Source organism: Anopheles bellator, chromosome 1 (assembly GCF_943735745.2).
Source record: "Anopheles bellator chromosome 1, idAnoBellAS_SP24_06.2, whole genome shotgun sequence".
Taxonomy (NCBI): domain Eukaryota; kingdom Metazoa; phylum Arthropoda; class Insecta; order Diptera; family Culicidae; genus Anopheles; species Anopheles bellator.
The window spans coordinates 19712702-19718701 of record NC_071285.1 but is presented as its reverse complement, the minus strand read 5'-3'; positions in this window follow the sequence as shown (position 1 = coordinate 19718701).

The following is a 6000-nucleotide window of genomic DNA, read 5'->3' as shown; positions in this document are numbered from 1 at the left end:
GTTCCTGGCTTTATGGCTGGCCTTTCCCACACACCTTCACGAAATGACGAACACCTTAACGAATGGCACTACTTATTAAGTCGCATCAGTTTGTGCATCCTTTCAAATTGAATAAATGCCAGGTCTAAAAGTCGAAAATCTGATTATGTAAAACTTGGCTCTAACTGTCAATTTGGTTCTACTCATTAGGTTTTTTTTTGCAAGATTACCTTGTTTTGACACCTGGCAAAGGATTTCAACTTAAAACGAAACATGCTTTGGTCGGAAGTTTTTGTTTGGGGGCATTTGAATATGCCCACATTTTTGCCTGAAAAGTACGAAATGTAGACAACATGTAGACATGTAGTTGGTTTTCTGCTACCAGCTGAAGAAAACTGCTACAGAATCGCATCAAATTATTGTCGAAACTTTAAAATTTAAATTTTTGATTTAAAAAATGTAAAAATTGCGATTTTGGCATAACAAACAAAGAGCTTCGGAGAACTCCAAAAAAGGACTTTTTGATGGGGCAGAAAGGTGTAATGTATCGCAAGGTCCTAAAACCTGGTAGAACCGTCAATTCAGATCTCTATTGACTACAAATGATTAATTTGAGCCATGATCGAAATAGGACCACAAGGGGCCAGTAGACACAGTGCAATTTGCCTGAACACAAAGTAAAATTGCTTCAAAATACAGGTAAGGTATTTAGCTGGAGCTGTCTTTCTTCCCCGCTCTATTTACCTTGGCCCCTTCCGAGTATCTTTCAATTTCATAGATGGGACACGAATGAACTGAGCAGCACTTCGAGTAGCACTAGAACATCGAAAATGGGGTGATTAATTGGATTGATTCGAAAGACATATAATTCTCTCGGAATGGCATCCAAGAATTACCAGAGAGATGGGAAAAATATACAGCTACTGATGGCACATACTTTGAATAAAGTAGAGTTTTTCATTCCAATTCAATAAACAGGTGATTTCTTTCTGATCCGATTTTCGACATTTTGACCTGAATTTTTTAAAGACATTTCCAAGAACTGATCGTTCAAGAGCAGATCTCGAGCTTGGGATCTGCTAAAAAGGCCAAAAAATATTGCTTTTTTGATAAATATATGCACCTTTCATGGCTTAGTTGATAGTAGTAGTAGGTCGGGTGGAAAAAGAAGCATAAATTAGCCTCTACAAATACGCGTCGGCCATTACATCCAGGTTTCTCAATGTCACTGTCGCGCTACCACATTCCTTGGGTACATCCGTAGAAAGAAAGCGAATCGAACGAGAACGCTAGGCCCGGGGCAGCCGACAAGTGATTCCGAACACCAGTTGCGTGAGATTTAACTCGGTTCGGCAAGTGGCCGCAGGGTCTCGGCAGGACCATGGAGCAGGCATTCGCATCGGAAGGAATTTGTAAATTTATTCGGCGCAGCGAATTCAATTTACATTAAACACAACATTCTCGGCATGCAATTTCGTGGTCAAAGTGCGACCGGGCCGGCCGCTGGGTCCCGCGTTTTCTCCATTACATGGCACCTACATAGCGGCATTTAACGGTCAAGCTGATCGTCGATCGAGCCCAGCCGGGCCAGCCACGGGAGCTGCCCGAGCGCCTACCCTAGGTCATGTATCAATTCATAGCCGGTGAATAGAATCACCTTGTTATCAGATTTATTTAATTTCAATTCAAATGTCTATAATTCATGTAATGCGACTATAAATATCAATTCTGTTATTCGCCACCGTGTGTACGCCACAATGCGGCCGGGCCTTGGGGCTCAGGCCTCATGCTTCGGAAGCACAAATATTCCCCCATTTCCCATTTGGTCTGGCCGCAGCCAGCAAGATATGTGCATTTCTGAGACATACTGCTCCAAACCGGTATGCCAAACGGGCAGCTTTGCGCGACCGCCATCGGGTCGCAATCTGCCACCGGGACGACCGGTGACTTCAGGAGCATCATCCACCCGGAATCGCCGGCGGGCCCGTAGACGGATTGGGCCGTCTACGGGGCCAGCTACATCACCCACCCGGGCCCGATCCTCGATCGACGCAAGCCGCCGTCGCCGAGCGCCATCAGACGGCCCGGACCCTGGGCCGGGACGGGTCGCGACCAATTCTGGACTATTAATTTATTTTTTATCCATTCAGCTGACAATATGTTTCAGCGTTAACATTGTTGATACGGAACAATTTATGGGATAAAGCGCGCGGGGTCTAATTTGAGATATGAATAGATTATAATTCCTGTCCTGCCACCGCCACGCCACAGGCCGCCGTCAAGCTGGGGCGGACCGAACGGGAAATTTTTCCCATAACCCAGTAGCCGCAGGGCCGCACGTCTGGCCGGTAGCCGTACTTGGTATTGCCAATTTCTTATCTTGCACCACTGATGAAGCCGACACAGCCGGGCCGGGCTTGTGAAAATCCGTTTGATTCATAAATTTCGGTACAATTACCCGGCCGGTCCGGCCCGGGGACGCTTGTGAGCTCGGGTGTAGCGCGAACCGGGAAGAACCCGGTGAGAACGTGTGAATTATTTGTGACTGCAAACGAAAAGGCCGCGATCGCGTTGATCGCCTAGAGCTACACGCAATTCTTCAATACGTTTGCCCTCTTTACAGCGTTCTAATGTGTTTTAACATTTAATCTCTATTGCTTTCTGTAACGATGTGCTCTTACGGACGGAGTTGTTAGTTTCGCGGTTTCGGGGCTTTAAACATTTACACTAAATCTTAAACTAAAACCAAACTTCACCGCACAATTAGTAAAAAATGTTTGCATTAAAGAAGGGTAGTTACATTAGGCATAGTTGGCGATCATGCTGCCCTTCGATCACAAAGTAGCGACGGTTCACGGATCACTGAAATATCGATCACCTATCCGCGAACGGACTGGCACCGGAGCGCGCATTCGTCACAGTCGAGATTATCGTGGTGCCGTCTCGCTAACTCCACGGTGAGCGGAAATAATGACAAAAACCCCGAGCATGGCAGGGATGCAGTTGGAATGCACTGAACGGCAAATTGCACGCGGTGCGCCGCGACCGGCGATGCCTTGAACTTGCACAATGTCGGACGGCCCTCAATAAACAATTGCCATTCTTCCCAACAAACCGGGCCGGGCTGGGCCCGGTGCGAGGTGCGTTGAGAATGATTAGCCCTTGGAGCCGTCGCTTCGTGTCCAAAGAACTGGGGCCAGCCATTAAAGGAAGCGTGACATTCCTGTAAAATTAAATAATGTTGCTTAATCTAATTACAAGCTTCATAATCGTTCTATTATTGCATCAATTAACGCCGATCCGAAGCGCGGCCGTTTGATGGTGCTGGCTGCATCCGTGAAGGATGCAGGCAGCGGCCAGTGTTTTTGCCCAGCTCGAGCCGTGGGCCGATCGACCGGGTCCGATCGACCGGGTCCGATCGACCGGGTGGTTCAATTTTGTCAGCACTGAAGCAGGCGGCCGTCAAAGAACCGGGGGCCCGTTGTGAACCGGCTCGGAATTCGATCATCACCGATCGGCGGTGGACCAACCGAGACCCGGAGTTGCGACGCCTGGGAGGCACACCCGGCGGGGTGCATCACCACGGAGCACGTGCCTTCGCGGGGCCAGTCCGCTAAATAACTTCAAATAGGCTTATTTCCCGGGCACACGACATTTCAACCCGTGCACCCGTAATTAGGCGAGAGCTCTTTGGCCACATTTTCCCAGCAGGAGACGATTCACTCTACGCATTAATCACGCCTCACAGAGCCGAGGGCTGCGGAGTGTAAGAAGGGCCGCCGCTAGTCATGGGGCCACACGGAGCCCCCGGTCAGGAGTCGTGAGCCCGAGTCCGGTCGAGGCGCATTCATGTTTTCACGCTGGGAAAAATAATTTACTTGAATCAAGACATAATCTGACCAATTGGCCCAAGCGCTGTTACGAATCGCGTTACCTTCGCGCGGTTCGAACTACAATGTTTGTTTTACTCCGACCGACGGTGAGCCTCGGAGTGCAGAAGCCGGACGGACGTCGGACCTTCGGCGATCGAAAGGGCACGCTTCGGGATGGGCGAGTTTTTGTAGTGGAAATTTTTGGTACTTAAAAGCGGGTGCTTCTGCCTTCAGCGAATCTAACGCCCTTAGATTGATCGGTCGTGACGGAAGCATAAATTGGTTGATAAGAAGATTGCTTTATATTGTAATTTGTGCACGATTCCATTGATCCTAGCTTTAGTAGCGAGCCGTTTCTCTCTGGTCTACGTTACGTACCCTAGCTAAGCATTTGTGGCAAAATTGGCAGGTAAGTAAGCAGACACGAAAAAATTACTCATCAATAACGCCAAAAAAAGGAAATATTCAATCAAATTTGGCAATTTAAATCAAAGTATGCTTCAAACATGTTGCGCATCGCATAATTTTTGCTTGTTACATTACTTATAGGGCTTACGATCGAATGTTGACTACCGTCGGTCTAGTTCTTTCAAATGTTCATCATAACACGTACTTTGAATTGGTTTACTAAAGTGGCTAAACAATATGGAGATTTGATTAAAAACCCGAAGAACTTTCTTGATTCTTCTGAATCGATGTCATTACGTTTCAAATAAATTCATTATCTATGCAATACACCTATTTCTAAATTTGTTACAATTTTCGAAACGATCCTGAAAGTTCTTTTAAGAGTAAAAAATAAAAAAGTAAAGAGTGAACGGAGCGGTTTTTAGCGAATAGCCGAAAGTCACATGGTTTAATTCCATCAGCTTAATATTACCCAAACGGTCAATATAGTAGTTGCGGAACGATCTGGGTCTAGTCCTTTGGAAAAATGATCACTAAACTGTGATGCAAAAACATCACGAGGAAGTTGAACCAAGAATTGTCTTTCCTGAAGCCTGGTTTTATTGTCAGAATATTCCCATGAATTTTTTTGGGTCTGGAAACAGATGGAAGTTTGCTAGGTGTCAAATCGCGTGATTATCGTGGATTCTCTAACAATTCGAACTTTAATTCATGGGTTTTTGCCATTGTTAAAATGCTCTTCGGACACGGTTGCATTGTCCTGATGAAAGAGGATGTTTTTCTCCTGCAAACTTCTTCTTTCTTCTGACTTTTACACAAATTTTTACTTCCACTGATTTTAAAGGATACAATAATATTCAGTACTTATTGTTTTACCAAATTACAAGTAATCCACAAACAAAATTTCATTTGCATCCTAAAAAACAGATGTTAACACCTTCTTGGTCGGATTTTTGAAGCTGATTTTGGATCTTCAAGGTTTGTACGACCATGTCTAACTTCAGCAACTCATCGTTTTACTGTACAAAGTGAAGAGGTCCTTATACCACTTCAACATTTGTTCATAAATTTCCTTTGCTTCCATGAACCTATCAAAAATAAAAATTCAATCACTGCACGATACTTGATTTTTTCAGTTGTAGGCCGGTTGGGACGGAATTCATGATGCACCAGACCAAGGCAGTCAAAGAAAAAACCTTTTTCCCGTTTGTTCACAGTACTATGTCTACAATGTTGGTAAATATGGTGCATGTATGGTTGGTCCAGCGAGCTCGTCTTCCCGCATTCATGTGCAGCTCATTTCGCTTTTACGATCATTACGGACATAAAATAATCTGAAGCCTAGCATTTTAATCTACTGATCATTACGCGTGGCCGGCCGTTAACCGAGAACCGCGATTCTAATTTGCAATCCAATTTTATTTTTCATTACCTACCATACGATAACGACGCAGCTGTCGCTGCTGCTCAGACTACCGATGCCGCGGTTAGTTTGCGCTTCTCCATCGGAATTATGGGCGAATTGGAGCAACCGACAAACAAATTGTCCATTAGGGACCCGGACCCAGGGTTCCTGCAATTGTTCAGCCACGAATTTCTTCGACTTCTGTGTGGTCTCGCTCCCGGTGGTCAAACCCTTGGCGCAATGTGTGTGGTTTGTGGTTTGTGTAGAGATGAAAGACAGGACAGGCTTGTCGCTCTCTATCGCTACTTGCGTAATGTAAATCGGCTGCTATCGCTG